At 38.2% G+C, this 18,477-nt stretch overlaps 1 long non-coding RNA gene across 1 annotated transcript in view; it reads left to right on the forward strand.

The window, feature by feature from the left end:
* Window positions 1–10,167: 10,167 nt before the first annotated feature.
* The window catches only part of LOC131383270 (uncharacterized), an 82,766-nt gene continuing 74,456 nt past the window's right edge, over window positions 10,168–18,477 (forward strand). The window contains exons 1-2 of the long non-coding RNA XR_009213167.1: window positions 10,168–10,631; window positions 16,170–16,289. This is a non-coding gene — a long non-coding RNA (uncharacterized LOC131383270). The remainder of the gene's footprint in view (window positions 10,632–16,169; window positions 16,290–18,477) is intronic.

Consider the following 18,477-nt stretch of genomic DNA (forward strand, 5'->3'; position numbering starts at 1 on the left):
TCCCTTGTGGACCTACTTTCATTACCCCTTCTCTTTTTGAGGTAACCAGGTTTCCAGGTTAATCACGCTACCCTTGGATATCATCACATGTATTTCTGAAATTGTCTTTTACATTTATCATTTTACTTGTTAATGTAAGCATAAGAACAGCCTTTATCTTGTTGATTATGGTAATTAGCACATAGCAATTTCCAATAAAAATATGTTGGAAAGTAAATGTTGAAGTACTGTTTTATGTGGAATTGACTCAGAACAGTAATTAATTCAAAAGTTTGTATCCTAGAATGTTGCAATTTGTTTCTTTCTTTATTTTCTCTTTTCTTGGGAAGGAAAAAAAAATTCTTACCCAAAAGGTGGCATCTTTTCTGGCAATATTTTAGTCAATGTGGCACCTGAAAGGAGAGAATTTAGGCAAATAGCTTTCATAAAATTTCTCGAATGCAACAATGTAGGCCTCCTGTGCCTAAGTTATTACTGTCCCTGGGTTAAATATTTAAAATGGCCATTTCTGCTACATTTGCAAGTCTATTCTGGAGTTCCATGGTTTTCAGACAAAGAGAAGAGAGAAGATAGCAAGGAATGGGTACTCTTGAAATAACCATAAAAAACTGTAGGCCTATCCAGCTTTGGGATTGTGGGAACTGGACATATTTAACTGTTCGTACCACTGACCTAGTCTAGTACCAACTGTTTGAGAAACTTTTAGAACATGTCTGCAATCGTACCATTGTAGCTATATTCTCCTATTCTTTCAAAGATTTAGGCTAGTGATAGTTCACTAGTGTAACACATTCTAGATTATTTTTGTTTCTGGCAAAAGTCTAATGCCACAAATTTCTATGCGTCTCATTGTCATTCTCAGTTTGTAGAACTAAATTGAGTGGTTGAGAACTTCATTGCATCTCTTAAGAAAATTCTTTACTTCCCATTGTGCTCAGAATAAAATCAAAGTTCATTTTCATCACCTGTAAAGCCACAGCTACTTCTTCATTAAATGAATGAAAACAAACAAATACAAAGTCTTTTGACTATGAAGCCTGTATGTTTAAAAATCTTCTTTTCCAATCCTGGTAATTGATTATATGGAGTCAAATAAGCCATAGCAATTAAGCTCCAGAATTCACTGGGGAAAGAAAAAGGGAACTGGCTTTTATTGAACATCTACCATACTCAATTAGTGCCAGGCACGTTTGAGTACACGTCAACTTTGTGAGGCAGGTGTTATCACTCTCATTTTCCAGTTAGACTAATTGGGAATCAGAGTGGTTGACTGATTTTTCAAGTTAACTAGGTGACAAGTAAAAGAGCATGAATTCAATCCTAGATAGGTTTGAAGAGCCAAAATTTATGAAATTGAAATGTATTATCTTACAGGTATAGCCAATGTTTATAATACAAAGTGTTTGTTTATTCACTCATTCATTTTTTCAACAAACATTTGTGGGATGCCAATTGCTTGCTAGGTATTCTACAAGATGCAGAAAGTAGAGAAGATAAGCAGAATGAAACCAGAAATGGTCCTTGCTGTTTGGGAATTTATAGCAGAGTGGGATGCCAAGTTTTCTGCAAATAATCATGGTGTTGACTATGTGTAATATACAATTACTGAATATAAAAAGTGATCTGAAGTAACTGAACACAATTTTAATATTTATTAAAATATTAAAAAAGGAACTGAGGTCAGGTTGAGAGGTCAGTGAGGGCTTCCTGGGTAGTAATTATTGAAATCTGAAGGATGATTAACAGTTAAATAGACAAAAACAAACAAACGAACAAACAAAAAACAGGAAAATGAAGTGAAATTGTTTCCTTGGAAGAGGAAGGAAACAGCTTTTGCAAGGGCTTCATGGCACATTGGGGATTTTTTTAAAAGCCAGTAGATACAGAAGTCAGAGTGTAAGGGGGAGAAAGTTACAAGATACAGAGAATAAACATGGGGCTAAACTTGGAGGCCCTGTAGGGTCTGCAAAAATGAAGGTGTATCCGTGTAAAGGGAATCATACCTTCCATGAATAAAGCCTACGTTAGCTATTGAAATTGTCAGAAAGGCATTCAAACCACAGTGACTGCATCTTGAATAAGGGCTAGGTAAAAATAAAGCTGAGACCTACTGGGCTGCATTCCCAGGAGGCTAGGCATTCTTAGTCCCAGGACGAGATAGGAGTTTGACACAAAAGACAGGTAACAAAGACCCTGCTGATAAAATAGGATGAGATAGAAAAGCTGGCCAAACCCCACCGAAACCAAGATGGTGATGAAAGGGACCTCTGGTTGTCCTTGCTGCTTATTATATGCTAATTATAATGCATTAGCATGCTAAAAGACACTCCCACCAGCTCCATGACAGTTTACAAATGTCATGACAATATCCAGAAGTCACTCATATAGTCTAAAAAAGAGGAGGAACCCTCAGTTCTGGAAATCCATGCCCCTTTTCCAGAAAACTCGTGAATAATCCACCCCTTGTTTAACATATAATCAAGAAATAACTATAACTATATTCATTCAAACAGCCCATACCACTGCTCCGTTTATGGAGTAGCCAATGTTTCATTTGTTTACTTCTCTACTTTCACTTTATTCTGTGAACTTACCCTCAGTTTTTTCTTGCACGAGATCCGATAACCCTCTTTTGGGGTGTGGATCAGGACCACTTTCTGGTAACAGAACGTCTAGGCCAAGTTGAAAAGAGCGGTGTCTGCAATGGACCTGGTATCAAGTACTGAAGCACTGATACCATGTCACTGAACATAAGTAAAGGGAACGATAAACTCTTCTTTATTTGTTTACTCTTTCTTTCATAAATCACACTTAAAGGTGAACATTCATTGATCCTCTTTCAAGAAGCTTACGATACAGTGGAGAAAGTAACTCCTGTGTAAATATCTCTGGCCTACACAACAAACGTTGCAACTGCCATGAACAAAGGGAAGGAAAAGTTGCTAAATCCTGAAGAAGCTGGGATGGGGGTGGGAGGCAGATGTTAGCTAGGGAAGGGTTCCTGAAGGAAGCACTGGTCTCGTTAGGTCTTAAAGGATGAGTAGTACTAGAATATTCAGAGGTGGGAGAGAATGGCTTTCTAGTCCAGCATAGTAAAGCCTGGCATATAGAGGGTGCCATGAAAGAGAATAGCTATTAAAGAGGAACTTCATGCATGGGTAAAGATAAACTAATTCCAAGTTAGGAAGTTTCTTTGAAGATGGCATTAAGCAGGGATTACTCCTGAAAGAGGGGTCATCACTAGGAGAACTCTACCCATATACATGGTGGAGTTGCAGAAATGAGAATCTTTCTGGGAAAGTACTCCTGAAATGAGTTGACTGAGATTTGCATATGGAAATAGGCAGCTTTGGTACATTTGAAATAATTAAAAGGCTTCCTTTCTCAGCTGTGGGTGTTTTCATCTCCATGTCCAACTGTTGGGGGAAGGAAGTGTCTTACTGCTTTCATTAGTCAGTTTTGGGGCACCCTACGAAGGGAAGAGTGCAAATAGGCAGGGATAGAGGTGGCGCGTTTCACAATTCTCCTCCTGTGATGCCCAAATCCTACCACATTATTCACCCTAGGAAAGAAGCACCTGAGATTTCCTCATATAAACCATAAGAGCAACTGCCCTTTGATGCCTCTATGGCTCCCAAGATAACATCATTCAGTTGCTGTGACAAAGCCTGGTGAGAAAATAGAATTTGGGTATCTGAATGCTGGTTTTCATGTGTCTTATGTATTCACCACCTCCTTCAAGTTGTATACCCTGCCTTTCTTATTGGTTTGCTCTCTGTGGTTTTGAGAAACCTCTGTCTGTTCTTCTTCTGATGCTATTGTGAATGGGTAGCATTTTGATTTGCTGATCACATTCTTCCTTGTCACAGTGGCCAATATTTGGTTGTCTCTATGATTCTGGTTTTGTTCTGCCTGCACTGAGAGGTACAGATGAGTGCCATAAATGAGGTTCTTTTCCTCCCTTCAGAACTTTTTGATTTGGAGCAATAAAGACTCTAATCTTCGAGTGACATCTTTAGATGTAGTGTCTGTTTTCCGAATTCATCCCTTGTTTCTCACTTTATTTCTGTCTTATATGTTTAGTCTTTCATTTTCTCAATAGCTTTTGAAATATTTATGATGTCTGGAACCTGTTTCTTAGTACTTGCTTCATGAACATTCAAAAAGTGCTGTCATGCTGTGGTAACAAAAATGTGGAAAAAGATGTCCACGTAGCAGTTACCAATTTGTGCTTTACAGTTCTTCCGGATTTTAGTTTACCAGCCACCCACTGTCACCTTTCATTTTTCTAGGTTCACTGTAGCTTTTCCATGATACAACTTTTTGCTGATTTATAGCATCTAAAAGATTCCAGAAGAATTAAATGTGTTTCAAAAAAATAATAATAAACAAACCAAAAAAAACCGGGGTCTTTCTTGCTGTCTTGGGAAATATAGACACGATAAGAATGAGACTGATCCTGTTTGTTTGCAGTCAGCTCTCTTCTGGGATCTCTTTACTGGTTCCATCTGCAATTGCTTCTTTTTGCTAAATGCCTCACTACTTGATCAGAAACAGCCTGCTTTTGATTCCACTGGAAAATGTGACTGCTTTTGTGCTTAACATTTAGTTTTGTGTTTTTCTTCTTGTAGTCTCACATTGGGTTTCATTCATCCATTCATTTAACATTTAAGGAACACCCACAGGGGGCCTGGCACCACTCTAGGTTCTGGAAGAAATGGGGAGAAGAGGGTCCTGTCCAACACAGAGGAGACACAGCTCCTATATTCAGTTGTTTGGGAGGCACTTACTCTTTTTTGGCATCCTGGATAATGAAGACTATTGAACGGGGAAGCTCCCTTCAACTTCAAAGGGTGTTTTGTGCATATATGAGGCTCCCTCAGCGGCCTGTCAAAGAGAAATAGAACTAGGATTGGAGTGAGAGTGGGTGAAGCTGAATGTAACAGAGAAAAAGTCGGATGTTAAAAATATCTCAACAGGAATAAACAAACAGCATCAGCTGTGTCTTATTATATTGTGAAGACTGTAGAGGGCAGGCGGGGAAGAGAAGTGAAATAAACACTGATTAATATTCGGGAGGCACAGGGGATTCACAATCTAAATAGAAACAAAGGAATTATCTCTGTGCTGCTGGTTTTGGGACCAGGCAGAAATAGGAGAGTAAGCTGAAACCTCCCAATGCATTGATGGCTGTTAGCAAATCCGTTCCAAAAGCAGCAATATGACTTTTATAAACCAACAAAGTATCACATAACAAATTATTTTTTTATTCCTCTAGGAAGCAACTTACAATTGCATCCAATTGTTACAAAAAGGCATTGCATTAGTAAAAAAAAAAAAAAAAGATTTTTAGAAATCTACATTTTACAAATCTATCATGGTAGATTTCTAAAAATCCTTTCTTTTTTATAAAAATAAAATATTGTTGTAATGAAACAAATAAAACATTAATGGACAAATACTAGAATATAAAGTAATTTGCCTAGGATGTAAATATTTTTATATACTACTAGAGAATTGTAAGTATACATACTTTGAGAGTTTAAAATTAGTGCAAAGGTATCTGAGCAAGTAAGCAGATGTGTAAGAGAAAGTTTCAATTTCTTCACATAACCCATAACCCATTGTTAACAGTTACCTAAATTGCAGTTCAGTATTTTAGCTTTTATGAGACTCTGTGACTGTCATTTGAATGTGACTATCGCATTTGCTTTCATACCTGAAAAAGAAACATTACATGCTTGTAACCTGGCTTCTAAAGAAAGTCTGAAAGACTTTGTAGAGTTCTACATATTCTTTATATTTTGCAAAGGATTAGGTTTTCATTTTATTGTAGCAATGCCAATATATTTTGGTAATTTGAAGAAAAGAAAATTAGGAACTGACGCAGAAGCAAAACCAGTACATATAGAATATTATTAATTTGTAAAAACAGAAGAACAGAGAGCTGGGAGTTAACCCAATAAACAAACTCATAATTTTGGTAAGCCTCAATGCTACCGCAACTGTGGAAATTTAACCATATACAATTTTACCTCCACAAACCACAGCAATTATAATGAATATATTTTAAACCATTGAAATTTGGGAGACAGTCAAGTGCATTCAGACAGAGTCTGATTTTGATATTCTGAAGACTCCACTCTAAAGTTTATAAATCTACTCATTTCAAGGAAGTAAAACAACGTTGCAAGTGTTGTAACTCCTCAAAACGTAACAAGTATATGTGGATAAAAATCAAAACACATTTTTTACTTCTAGGTTTAGTATTAAACAGTTTCAAGTATAGGAATTTTTTTCTTTGCTCAGTGCACAAATTCTAGAAAATAAAAATGTTAAGCCTATCCAATGTATATTAGTTTCCTATAACAAATTATCACAAAATTCATGGCTTAAAGCAACACATATTTATTCCATCACACTTTTGAAGGTCAGAAGTTAAAAATCATTATCACTTGGCAGAGGAATTGAGGGGTCAGCAGGGCCAAGCTCCTTCCTGAGGCTCCGGGGAAGACTCTATTCCTTGCCTCTTCTAGGTTTGGATGGGTGCCAGCATTCCTTGGCTGGCACCAAGGTGCCACAACAGTTCAGTCCTCAAGGTCAGCATCTTCACATCTCTCTCTTCTTCATCTTCTCACCTTATCTTCTGTGCTTATGTGTGTCAATATCCCTTTGTTTCCATATAATAAAGATGTGTATGGTTACATTTTTCAGGAAAGTCTTCTCATCTCAAGATCCTTAATCACATCTGCAAAGACCTCTTTAGTTCATGTAAGTTAACATTTAAAAGGTGCAAGCATTCAGACTTGGATATATCTCTTGATGGGCCATTGATTAGCCTATCAGAGATTTATGTAATAATTGAAAAATGATCATTGAAACCTAGACAGAAGAGTCCAGATTTATGTAATAATTAAAAACCCTTCAATAAATATTTACTTGACAACAGCTACCATGGTAGGCAGAAGGGTAATTGCAAAGGAGACAGGTGTGATTCCTGTTCTCACAGAGCTTACCACCCAGTGGGTATTGATAGCGCTCCCAGTTTTCCATGAACTAGGTGGACAGACATCTTAAGGGACTGGATGATAGTTGGTAAACTGGAAGTTTGAAAACAAGTGAGAAAGTTGGAAATTGCTTTTGTGGGAAACAGAAGTCAAACAGAAAAGATTAAGGACAAGTAGGATTTGAGGGAATTCTCTGAAGATCCGGGTGCAATAGCTATTAGTGTTCTTCATCCTGTATTTCCCCAGAGTTCTTCTCCCTCTGAGCCCATGGCAGACTTTCGCTTCTTATTCCCCATGCAACTGTTCCCAGACAATGAATTCATTGAGTATCTGAGTGCCACTTCTAGAAAGAAGATTTACATGTCCAGTGAAAACCCTCCAAACCTCTCTTCTCCTGTCACAACAACTGACAAATGCTCCAAACAGTAGCTGCTGTGTCTTGAGTTCAACATGGAAAAGAACCCACACCAAAGAAACTAAAGTGTGAAGAAGAAATATGCCTTTGCTTTAAGCAATAGAGATTTTAGAGGTATTATTGCAATCTAACCAGGAATTTATAGTGACATTCATTAAATAAGCTGTTGGATTCTGTTTGTCCATGTTCAGGAGCAGAGGCAAAATCAAGCAGAACGTAGGTAGCTCAGATCATTCAAAGCTGTTATGTGCCTAAGCAGGGAAGGCAGTAGGGGGTGTACAGGATAGAAGACATAGTTAGTTACAAAGCTTTTAGCTCTAGCATTTTGTATTGCTGTTGTTGTTGTTGAATCCAGTTGCTTTAGTTAGTAACAAAAAGAATAACATCAGAGAATTTGACACGACACTAAGGGTTTACAGACCGTGAAAACAATACATCATCTCCTTTGCTCTTCATATTAACGATATGATCTCAGAAAATGTTTCCATTTTTATGGAAGAGTAATTTGTGGTATTTTGATAGAAAGTAAAATTTCCAAAATCTAATTATTTAGTCAACAAAGCACCTACTTATTCTTAGCTACTGTGCTAGCTGCTAGGTATGGTGCCACGGTGCCCAGAAGAGTCAGCAGTAAGTGAGACAAGCTTAGTACAAGATCTCATGGAGCATATGGCAAAACTGAGACAAAATATTTTTCTGATTCCTGGACAAAACATCTTTCTTTTTATTTCAGATTTTGTGTTTTTATGATGCTATGTGTCTTATTAATGACTAAAAATTCTAATTCAACTACTAGGAAGAAGAGGTTTTAGAATACCTTATGGAACAATCCCAACATCATTTTATTAGGTTTATTCTGTACTACGTAAAATAGGCATAAAGCAATAACAGAAAGTGATGTTTTTTCCTTATCGTTATAAATATTACAAGTCTATGGGGAGAGTAAACTGCAAGTGTAGGAGTTACAGAAAAACCTGACACTTCTACTTTTGCACTGAATTCTGATATCTGATGGTTTCCATAAGTTCTCTAAACGCACTGACAGAGATAAATAGCTATTATGAAAGTCATTGGGTTATTTAGAGGTAGGCGCTGTAAGCCTAGGCTGCTGAATTTTCATGTCTTTCTCCTATAAGTGTTCCTTTTATTGTCTCTTATAAAAACCAAATGGAGAGGAGGAAAAATGTTTTTTCCTTCTACCCTTCTAAGTTCATGGCTGAGGCCTCTGTGACAAAAGACTAACAAGTGTAAAGCGTAGTTTATTTAATAAAAATTTTACATATATGGGAAGCTCCAAAAAAAATGAAGACCCAATGAAATAGTTAAACCTGGGTATTTTTGAACAATAGGTTTGATGAAGAGTGAACAGTTGTGAATAAATACCATAGGATAGAGTATGAACTAAGTGTGGTATACTGAGGGAAACTTAGCAAGGCCAGTTGGTTCAATTTCCTCTGTGCTCTTTGGAGCTAAGGATGCTCCTTTTTTTTTTCTGAGTACAGCAAGGGCACCTCTCACATGCGGGTCTCATGACTTGCTTTGGGAAAAGGTCAGAAAATCCTTTCTAGGTTTTATAACCTGCTTCAAGGGAAAGTGTCAGGGGAAGGTCTGAGACCTTCCTGCTTCTGCCATTTTCTCAAATTCAATATGCCATATGCCAAGATGCCATATTTTGAGACGGTATGTCCTGAACACCATCACTAATATGATTTCATTACTTGAAATATAAAACCAAATTTCCTAGATTTTGTTAAATTGCTGACATATTTCACTATAGAGAGGAAAAAAGGTATTTTACCTACAGTTTATGCAAACAAACAACATTATCACCATCATCTGGCATTTGCTTGAGGAATTGCAAGCCCAAGTACCATTATCAGAAGCATAATAGTTGGATATACAAGACCTAGGGAAGCTTGAGATCTGAGCTTAAAATCTGAATTTGGCAGTTGTGTGTATTTGGATGTTAAAAAAAAATACGATAATTGAGGTCTTTTTGAGAAAGAGTGTTGCTTACAAAGATGAGAATCTAGGACACATTTGAGAAAGTCCAGTAATTAAGGTGTACTGAAAAGGATATTTTAAAAAGTACCTAGAAGGATCTATTTCAGAAAGTAAGAAGAAAACACTGCTCCAAAAGATCATGAAAATTGAGCATCTTTAGATTTTTATTATGTCCCTACACTATGGAGTCAGGAAAAATATATATAGGTATAGGAAGCTTGTCCCTACATAGCCTCTCAGTAGTTAGCTTCTTGCCATGCCCTTGCTACAAATAGTCAAGCACACAGCTGCGTTTAAAATCCTTACCACACTTTGACATGAGCAAAATATTATTAATTGACATTTTTTGTATGCTTTGTTAGTTCTTATCTTCATAATTTCAGACTAAATACTGAATATTTGAAACCTCCAGGGAAAGGTTTTTTTTCGAAAAACCCACATCTTAAAAGTCCTCTCTTAAAATAAAAGAAAATCCTATTTTGTTTTATTTTCCAGATTTTGTTTATTTTGTTTTTCCTTAGGGCATTGAGTAGTAAGAACTTGAATACTGGCTTGGGTGGCCTGCTTTTATTCCCTTATCTGGCCCCACCCACATCCTGCTGATTGGTCCACTTCACAGAGAGCTGATTGGTCCACTTTACAGAGAGCTGATTGGTGCGTTTACAATCCTTTAGCTAGACAGAAAAGTTCTCCAAGTCCCCACCCTTCCCAGAAGCCCAGCCTGCTTCACCTCTCACTGGCGCTGCCCCGCGGACTTGGCAGCACCTATCCCGGGCACTCTGGCAGCTCAGAGGGAGCTCGTCCTCCCATCAAGCCCCGCAGGCGCCGACGGGCTGCACCGAGGGCGGGGTCTGCTGAGCGGGCGCCCACCCAGAACCCCCGCCGGCCCGCGAGATCCGAGTGCAACCGCGGTTCCCGCCTGCGCCTCTCCCTCCACACCTCCCCGCCAGCAGAGGGAGCCGGCTCCGGCTTCGGCCAGCCCCGGAGAAGGGCCCCCACAGCGCAGCCGCAGGCTGACGGGCTCCTCCAGCGCGGCCAGAGCGGAAGCCCAGGCCGAGGAGGCGCGGAGAGCGAGCCAGGGCTGCTAGCGCGTTGTCACCTCTCAGTAGTTTCCTGGGAAGGCAATTGTGCCGGATCCACCAGGTTACCACACTACTAGCTTACTAGTGTCTGTGTGAGTTAAAGAACATTACAGTGAAGTTTTTGTAAGTACCGTAGTCCTTAGTATTTCTTCCTTTGTCTTTCTACATGAATGATCTCTGTTTCTACCTGTACCTAGAATATATTTTCTTGCTACAGTCTTCCTTAGAAGAAGAAAGTGTTAAAATAAAAGAAATTTGTTTGTCCTTTCCTTATCTAATGATGAGGAAACATCTAGTGTATGTTTATCGTATCAATGAATTCCGTTTTCCAACACATAGCACTAAAAAAATTGACTGTATATCATTACATGCAATTATTAGATAGGCATTGTTTTAAAAAGAAATATCAAAGTGTTCTTAAATATTCGTCTATCATTTTTAACGAAAAATTTAAAAAGAGGTGAGATACGTGAAGATTAGTGAAAGTGTGCTGCTAATATTTTAGAATTTCAACATCTGTGTGTGTTCTGTTTCATGTCTGTTTTTACCTTGTCTTTGGAAACATGATGTATATTTCTAATGTGTTACACATTTAGAGAATACTTTAGCAGATATGGAGATTAGCCAAACCCATATATCTGCTTTTCAATTCCTTAAAAATTTTGTATTCATTAGCAGCCCTAGGAAAATACAAGATAGCAAAAAGAAAAAAGATGACTGTTAATACTACTCTTTCCCCTAATTAAAAGAAAGATTTGAGTAAGTAGATAATGCCCAAAACAAAACATTGGTTTGAAGTAGAACCATGAATTTAATTATCTAGATTTTTTGAGCTTTCCGAATTTCATCCAATGACTTCATAATCACCTAATTCTGCCATCCAAAGTAGCACCTTTGTCTTACATGTATTCTGTTCTCACCTTTTCTTTAGACTATTTATATGCCAGAAGAAACCAGATGCCCCACACATTCTCTCCCTGAAACCTTGTAACATTTCTGTCATATGGAGGGGTGAAATAATATTTTGTTAACAATATTAATCCATTTTTTTTTACCTGCCTGCATTTTGCCCTATTCTTCCCCTCTATTCAAGCAAATGGCATGCTGTAAGCTCTTACCTCAGGGAAGGAATCTGGTAGAATGACATGCAGAGAACTATTTTGTTTGTTTCAATACCTCAGCCTCAGAGTGTGAAAGTTTTCCTGAGCATTGATGTATCAGCATTGTAGCCCAAAGTAGGCCGAACGTGAGAAGTGTGTCCACTCTTGGCTCTCCACTTTCTCCTTACTATCAAGCAAAGCAAAGAGAGAAAGGTGTGCCCTATTGTCTTGCACAACACCTAGAGAGGCAGCAAAACCCAAGAGAAGAATAGATCTAGACCAGGATTTCTCAACTTGGCTGTTACTGACATTTTGAAGTGAACAATCTTTTGTTGTGGTGAGGCTAGTCTATACATTGTAGGTTGTTTAGCAGTAATCCTGGCCCCTACCTAATAAATGTCAATTTCGCCTTCCACCCCACGTTGTGACAACCACAAATATATCCAGAAATTACCAAATGTCTCTTGAGTAGGGGTGGTGCGGCAAAAGCACCCTTACTTGAAAACGACATATGACCAGGTAGATCAGACCTTGAAAAGTCCCAATACAAACTTCCTTTGCCCATGCTGCTGAGTGCTTAGGCCTGGTTCAGTGTCTCTCAAAAATGCTTGAAGGACAATTTAAGTTTATAACTTCCCAGGTGAGCAAACTTACAAAGTAAGCCAGCTCTCAATATGTCTTCAAGATGTGCTGTTATATTTATCCTGCCCAGGAAGTCATTAGCTTTCTTTTAAGACTGACCAACAAAGCATTTTTTCTCTGGTAACTGAAGACAGATTACTGAGGACTAAACACTTTTTTTGTAAAGGGAATTTATACGCATTGCCATATGAACTCTAGGAAGCTTAATACATATAATTTTAGCTAAGAGTTTTTGAAAATATTGTCTTGGAATGGGTTGTCCAATCCATTATTTTACTTGGTTTTACTTCTTAAAATTTAAGCAGTTTCTACTACCAGAGCATATTCAAGGTGATTACTAATAAAAACCACTACATAAAATAGCCACTCTAATCTAAAAGATAAAAAGAGATAAGAATTTGTATAGAAGAAATAGAAAATTATTTGTACCAGGGACTACAAGTTAGCATTGCCCACCTGAGTTTCCTAGAAGGTAGGGAAAAATAAAAATGAGACATTAAAAAGTTATCATCCCATAATCAAATCATTTTTATGGTGATCCAGGAAGGCTAAAGGGAGAAATGGATTTTGGCTGGTAAGACTTTTGGAATCTTTTTTTTTTTTTTTTTTAAGACAGAGTTTCACTCTTGTCGCCCAGGCTGGAGTGCAGTGGCACAATCTTGGCTCACTGCAACCTCTGCCTTCTGGGTTCTAGTGATTCTCCTGTCTCAGCCACCAGAGTAGCTGGGATTACAGGCACCTGCCACCATGCCTGGCTAATTTTTGTATTTTTAGTACACCTGGGGTTTCACCACGTTGACCAGGCTGGTCTCGAACTCCTGAACTCAGATGATATGCCCGTCTCAGCCTCCCAGAGTGCTGGGATTACAGGCATGGGCCACTGTGCCCAGACGGGATCTTTATAATCACACTGTTGTCTACTCTGAAACAATAGGTTTACCCATGTAACCTCATCTTTACTCCTATTTAAAAATAAATAAATAAATAAAAGACAAGGATTAGCTGTTTTCTCATTTATTGACATATATATATATAATATTTTTAGTTTCTGAAAAAGTCATTAACATGATGACTTAGCTCTATTTTGTTCATAATTAAATTTTATGGATTTTATGAATAGGAAATATGTGCATGGTAAAAATGTTCAAAAGACATAATTGTGTACAAAGTTAAAAATAAGTCAACTTTCCCTTCCTAAACCACTTCCCAGTTTCCTTCCCTAGAAGCAATCATTGTTTCAGCTCAAGTTTCTTTCCAGAGATATTTTATGCATAAACAAATACACACACACACACAAACACACACAATGTGTTTACACACATGGCATTGCCCTATATATAAAATTCTAACAAATGAAAAAGTAATTGGATTTTTAAAGTAAAAATTAACTTTGATTTATAAGCCAGATTTTAGATAAGACTCACATTTGACCATTTCACCCCTGCTCCCGGGACACATTAATCTTGGGCATACAAAACAGGAACATATTCTGAGTCATGTCCCTTATTTTTCTTTCTTTTTTTTTTTGCCAGCCTGAATTTCTGTGCTTCTAGCTCCCTTTAAGTCCATTTCGCTTATCTTTTGTAGTCCATGTGTGGTGTTTTGCCTGTGTGGACAAACACATCTCAGCGTACCCCAGCCACCCGGAGTCTGCACGCTTCAGTCACTCCCATTGAAGCTGGGTGCAGAATTTGGGCATTTCTTCTGTTGCTCACACATTAGTCTCTGCATTTTCTTACCCTGTCCTCCTGGTAAAGACCTGTGTTGCCACCAGATGTGGTTCTACTCACTGCTCTACTGGGGCACGGCTGGTGAAACCACGTGTCCTGTGTTCTCTGCAAAACTTAGAAGATGCTGATTGACCTTTTGGCTTCTCACAGGCTTTCTTTGCTAACCACCCAGTCTCCCTCCAGATTTATTCAGATTTAGTGAGTCACTTGGCAACAGCACTTGGAGGTTTCTTTTTTTTAACTGGACGTTTACAAACATCTCGGGCATTTTCGATGGACATCACCTATGTGCTAGGTTCTCTTTCCGGGCTGTTCAAGGGGGCATATTGTTCCTTCAATAAAAAAGCTTCTTATGCATCTACCTCACTAGGCCACCAGACATGTCTAGATTTCTCTGACACTTGAAATAAGCACAACTTATCCTCAAAACTAAATGTCCCAACTATTTACACAAATGACCTCCTTGCACTAACCTTCATGTCTGCCTCTTTCTTCTTCCTCTCCTGTTTCCTTGTCTACTACTATTTGAAATAAGAGAAGAGAAGAAGCCATAATAACTTTGAATTCTCCTCTTCACTTTACCTCGCAACTTCAGTTAAATCTCCTGGTTTTGCTAGATGTTTACATATGTTTATATTTAGACCACTTGATCTAACTTTGCTTTCCTTTTTGCAGTAGGTAGACATGTTTTATAGTGATTGTTGTACGGACAGCCTCAGGATATTTTTGCTTTCATGGTAATCTAACGTGACATTTTCCAAAGTTATTTATCTATGCAGCACTTTCAAAATTGTACCATTTTGGTGGAATGCCAGCTAAGATCATGAGTTATGATTACATCTAGCAAACTACACTCAGCATACACCAAACTTAAATTTTAAAAAGTTTTCTATTAAAGTAACAAGAAAATATCTTGCTGATTTTATTTGAATTCTTTTTTCATTTGGTTGCTAGTAAATCAGTATGTTTACTTCCCGTTAATGTATCCTTTTAGCCTTTTGCCTTCAAAGTTTAGCTATAAGGTTTATAGCCTCAGTAATGCAGGGTTCCTCCTACAACAAAATGATCATTTTTCAGTTTTTCACAGCTGACTTTCTTGATGGAGAAACAATGGTCTCACCTGTATACTACATATCCAAACTGCATTTAGTTCTCCCAACAACCCTCCCCCTGGCCACCTCTTTGGCCTAGGGATGCTGTAATAGTCTTCTATGTTGCACAAAAAAATACCACAAACTATACCCACAGTGTCTTTGAGTTAGTAATCAAGGCACAGTTTAGCCGGGTGCTCTAAGTAGGAGTTTACAATCATGGCAATTAAGGTGTCAGCCTAGCAGCATCTTCATCTTCAGGCATAAATGGGGAAGGATTCGCTTCCAAGCCCCCTCAGTATGTTGAGAGAATTTATTTCCTTGAGGGTATAGGATTCATAGTTTGTTTTCTAGAAGGCAATAAGGAGAGTAAGGCTTTCTCATGAGTCAGGCAGCAACATCTAGTCTAATCACTCGAATCAATCATGACAGTGATATACCACCACTTTTGTCATATAGCATAATGCAATCACATAGTGACATCTCATTGCCTTTGTCATACTCTTTTGGTTAGAATTAGTCACAGGTTCCTCTTACACTCAGGGGGAGAGTGTTGGGGATTATACAAGATGTGAACACCAGAAAGCAGTGATCATGTGGCCACTTTAAAGTTTGTCGGCCCAGGTCTGTACATAAGTGCTACAGACTGCCCCTAGAAGGATGGACCAGGCGAAGAGACTTGTGCTCAGCTTGGAAATGGTCTCAGGGCCCATTTGGTCATGGAATTCTGAGATCCAATGTACTTAGACTATGTTTTAGAAGGTGAGCACAAGGCTCATGCCTCCATCACTCAATGGACTCCTCACCCCAGGAGAGAGGTGCAGTTAGAATAGGTCCAGAGCGCAACTCTTTAAGGTATAGGTAGGACACAAGGCAGAAACTTTTCTTTTCTGGGTCTAAAATGTATTAGCCACAACTTTGACAGCCTCATAGTTGGGTTGTATGTGGTGTCACTGCCCTAGGGCAAGATGTAACAAGGTGACAAGGGCTGCCGTCATTGAAGAGAATATCAAAGATTCAAAGGGCAGCAAAAGGATTAAATGTGAATGTGAGGCCCTCTGTTTTACCTTCATAAAGACTCAGTAATCTCTTTTGCAGAGCAAGATGGCATCTTAAGAGGACATGGAAAGAAGCAGCAGAGTGAGGGAGTCAGCATTTACCTGAAAGGGATTGTTTAAAGTCTGCGTATATCAGAAGAGACAGTGAGAAAATAAATGGGTAAGTTAAAGTTTTACCATTGTCCAAGAGCTTGAGAAACGTGAGGAAAATTGCATCAGCTATAGAAAAGTAAGTTGCATTTTATTTTCTTTTTTGATGTGATGTGAATAAATATTTTGATCCTATTATGTCAACTTTTGACTGAGATTTTCCAGCTCAGTGTATGTTGGTAATTTCATCCTTGGCCATTCATGAGTCCCTCCCTGAACCTGAGCTATCCTAGGGTTATGAAGTCTTATGCAAGGACAAGTTATTTGAAAGTTCTTGGCTGCCAGTGATATGTGAATATACTTTGATCTGGTTCTATTACCTCAACTCTTTTTCTATGTCCAATTTTATGTTTTCAGCTCTGTCTACTGTAAATCCTGCTGTTTGTAAGATGATTTTTTAATTTCATGTTTTTTTCTTTTTTTTATGCTGACCTTTGATTTACTTTGCTTATTTATCTCTTTTTAAATTATTTTTATTTGATTTTTATCTTTTCTTTGATATTTTGTCTTAAAAAGGCCTTTTTGGCCGGGAGCGTTGGCTCACGCCTATAATCCCAGCACTTTAGGAGGCCAAAGTGGGCAGATCACTTGAGTCCAGGAGTTTGAGACCAGACAAGCCAACATGGCAAAATCCCATCTCTACTAAAAATACAAAAATGAGCCAGCCATGTTGGCTTACACTTGTAATCCCATCTAGTTGGAGGCTGAGACGTGAGAATCGTCTGAACCCTGGAGGTGGAAGTTGCAGTGCACCGAGGTTGTGCCACTACACTCCAGCCTGGGGGACAGAGTAAGACTCTGTCTTAAACAAACACCTTTTTAGATTTATTTGATGTCATTTATATAAAATATTTTAATTTTTTTCTTACAAACTCTTATTCTAATAGATAACCCTTCATTTGTCCTCCTTTTATGTTAAAATATCTCTATCTAGTTTTCATGCAGATTCCGTTCTGATTTTGTCTCATTTTCTTTTTTTTCATATTTTTTATTTTTTATTTTTTTTTTATTATTGTACTTTAAGTTTTAGGGTACATGTGCACAATGTGCAGATTTGTTACATATGTATCCATGTGTCATGTTGGTGTGCTGCACCCATTAACTCGTCATTTAGCATTAAGTATATCTCCTAATGCTATCCCTCCCTCCTCCCCCCACCCCACAACAGGCCCCAGAGTGTGATGTTCCCCTTCCTGTGTCCATGTGTTCTCATTGTTCAATTCCCACCTATGAGTGAGAACATGCAGTGTTTGGTTTTTTGTCCTTGCTATAGTTTACTGAGAATGATGATTTCCAGTTTCATCCATGTCCCTACAAAGGACATGAACCATCATTTTTTATGGCTGTATAGTATTCCATGGTGTATATGTGCCACATTTTCTTAATCCAGTCTGTTGTTGTTGGACATTTGGGTTGGTTCCAAGTCTCATTTTCTAACGGGGCCAAAAGAGCTGTTAGGATAAGCTCTTTGCCGAAGAATAACATGAGAAGGAATTATGTCTCTGAATACTTTCTTACCCCATCAAATATGAGCAGGTGTGTACACCATCATCAACTCATTGCTTAGAGCATTTCAGTTGAAACGGAAATAAGTTTGGACTAGAGTGAGTCATTGTCTCATAAGCTTTTGTTTTCAACTGCCTTAGATTTTTGGATGTAGTGTTCCAGGCTCAGCTATTGTGACACTGATTGTCCCCTTCACTCCTTCTATGTGCAGCCTTGTTCTTGTGAATATGTGTTGATGACTCCTTGTTTGGCCTCATTTTCTGCCATCCAGCAGTGTGGAATAAGGCTCGCGGATTTTTTCATAACCCATTCAGATCATTAAGCTTCTCATCTCAAATAAATGATGAGTCATCCTCAACTATTTAGGGTTACAGACATTTCAGTGTGTACCATCTAGTTTGGTACACATTAGCATGTAGGTGTAGATGTAGATATAGACAAAGACAGACACACAGACACAGGCACAGACACAGACATACAGAAACAGACATAGATATATAGAGATGTAGTTTAGGCCTCATGACACAAATTGGTCCCAATATCACTGTTTTTGGCAGTTATTTATAGATTGAGGCTTGCAATCAAGTTGGTTATTCATGCTTTCAGTGAAGACAGAAAATCCTTGTTTGAGCTTCATGCATTTTGTAGTTATAGGTTTCAGAGAAGAAAGTGACACAGAAATGCCTTTATTC

This window comes from Hylobates moloch, unplaced genomic scaffold (assembly GCF_009828535.3).
Source record: "Hylobates moloch isolate HMO894 unplaced genomic scaffold, HMol_V3 SCAFFOLD_4, whole genome shotgun sequence".
NCBI lineage: Eukaryota > Metazoa > Chordata > Mammalia > Primates > Hylobatidae > Hylobates > Hylobates moloch.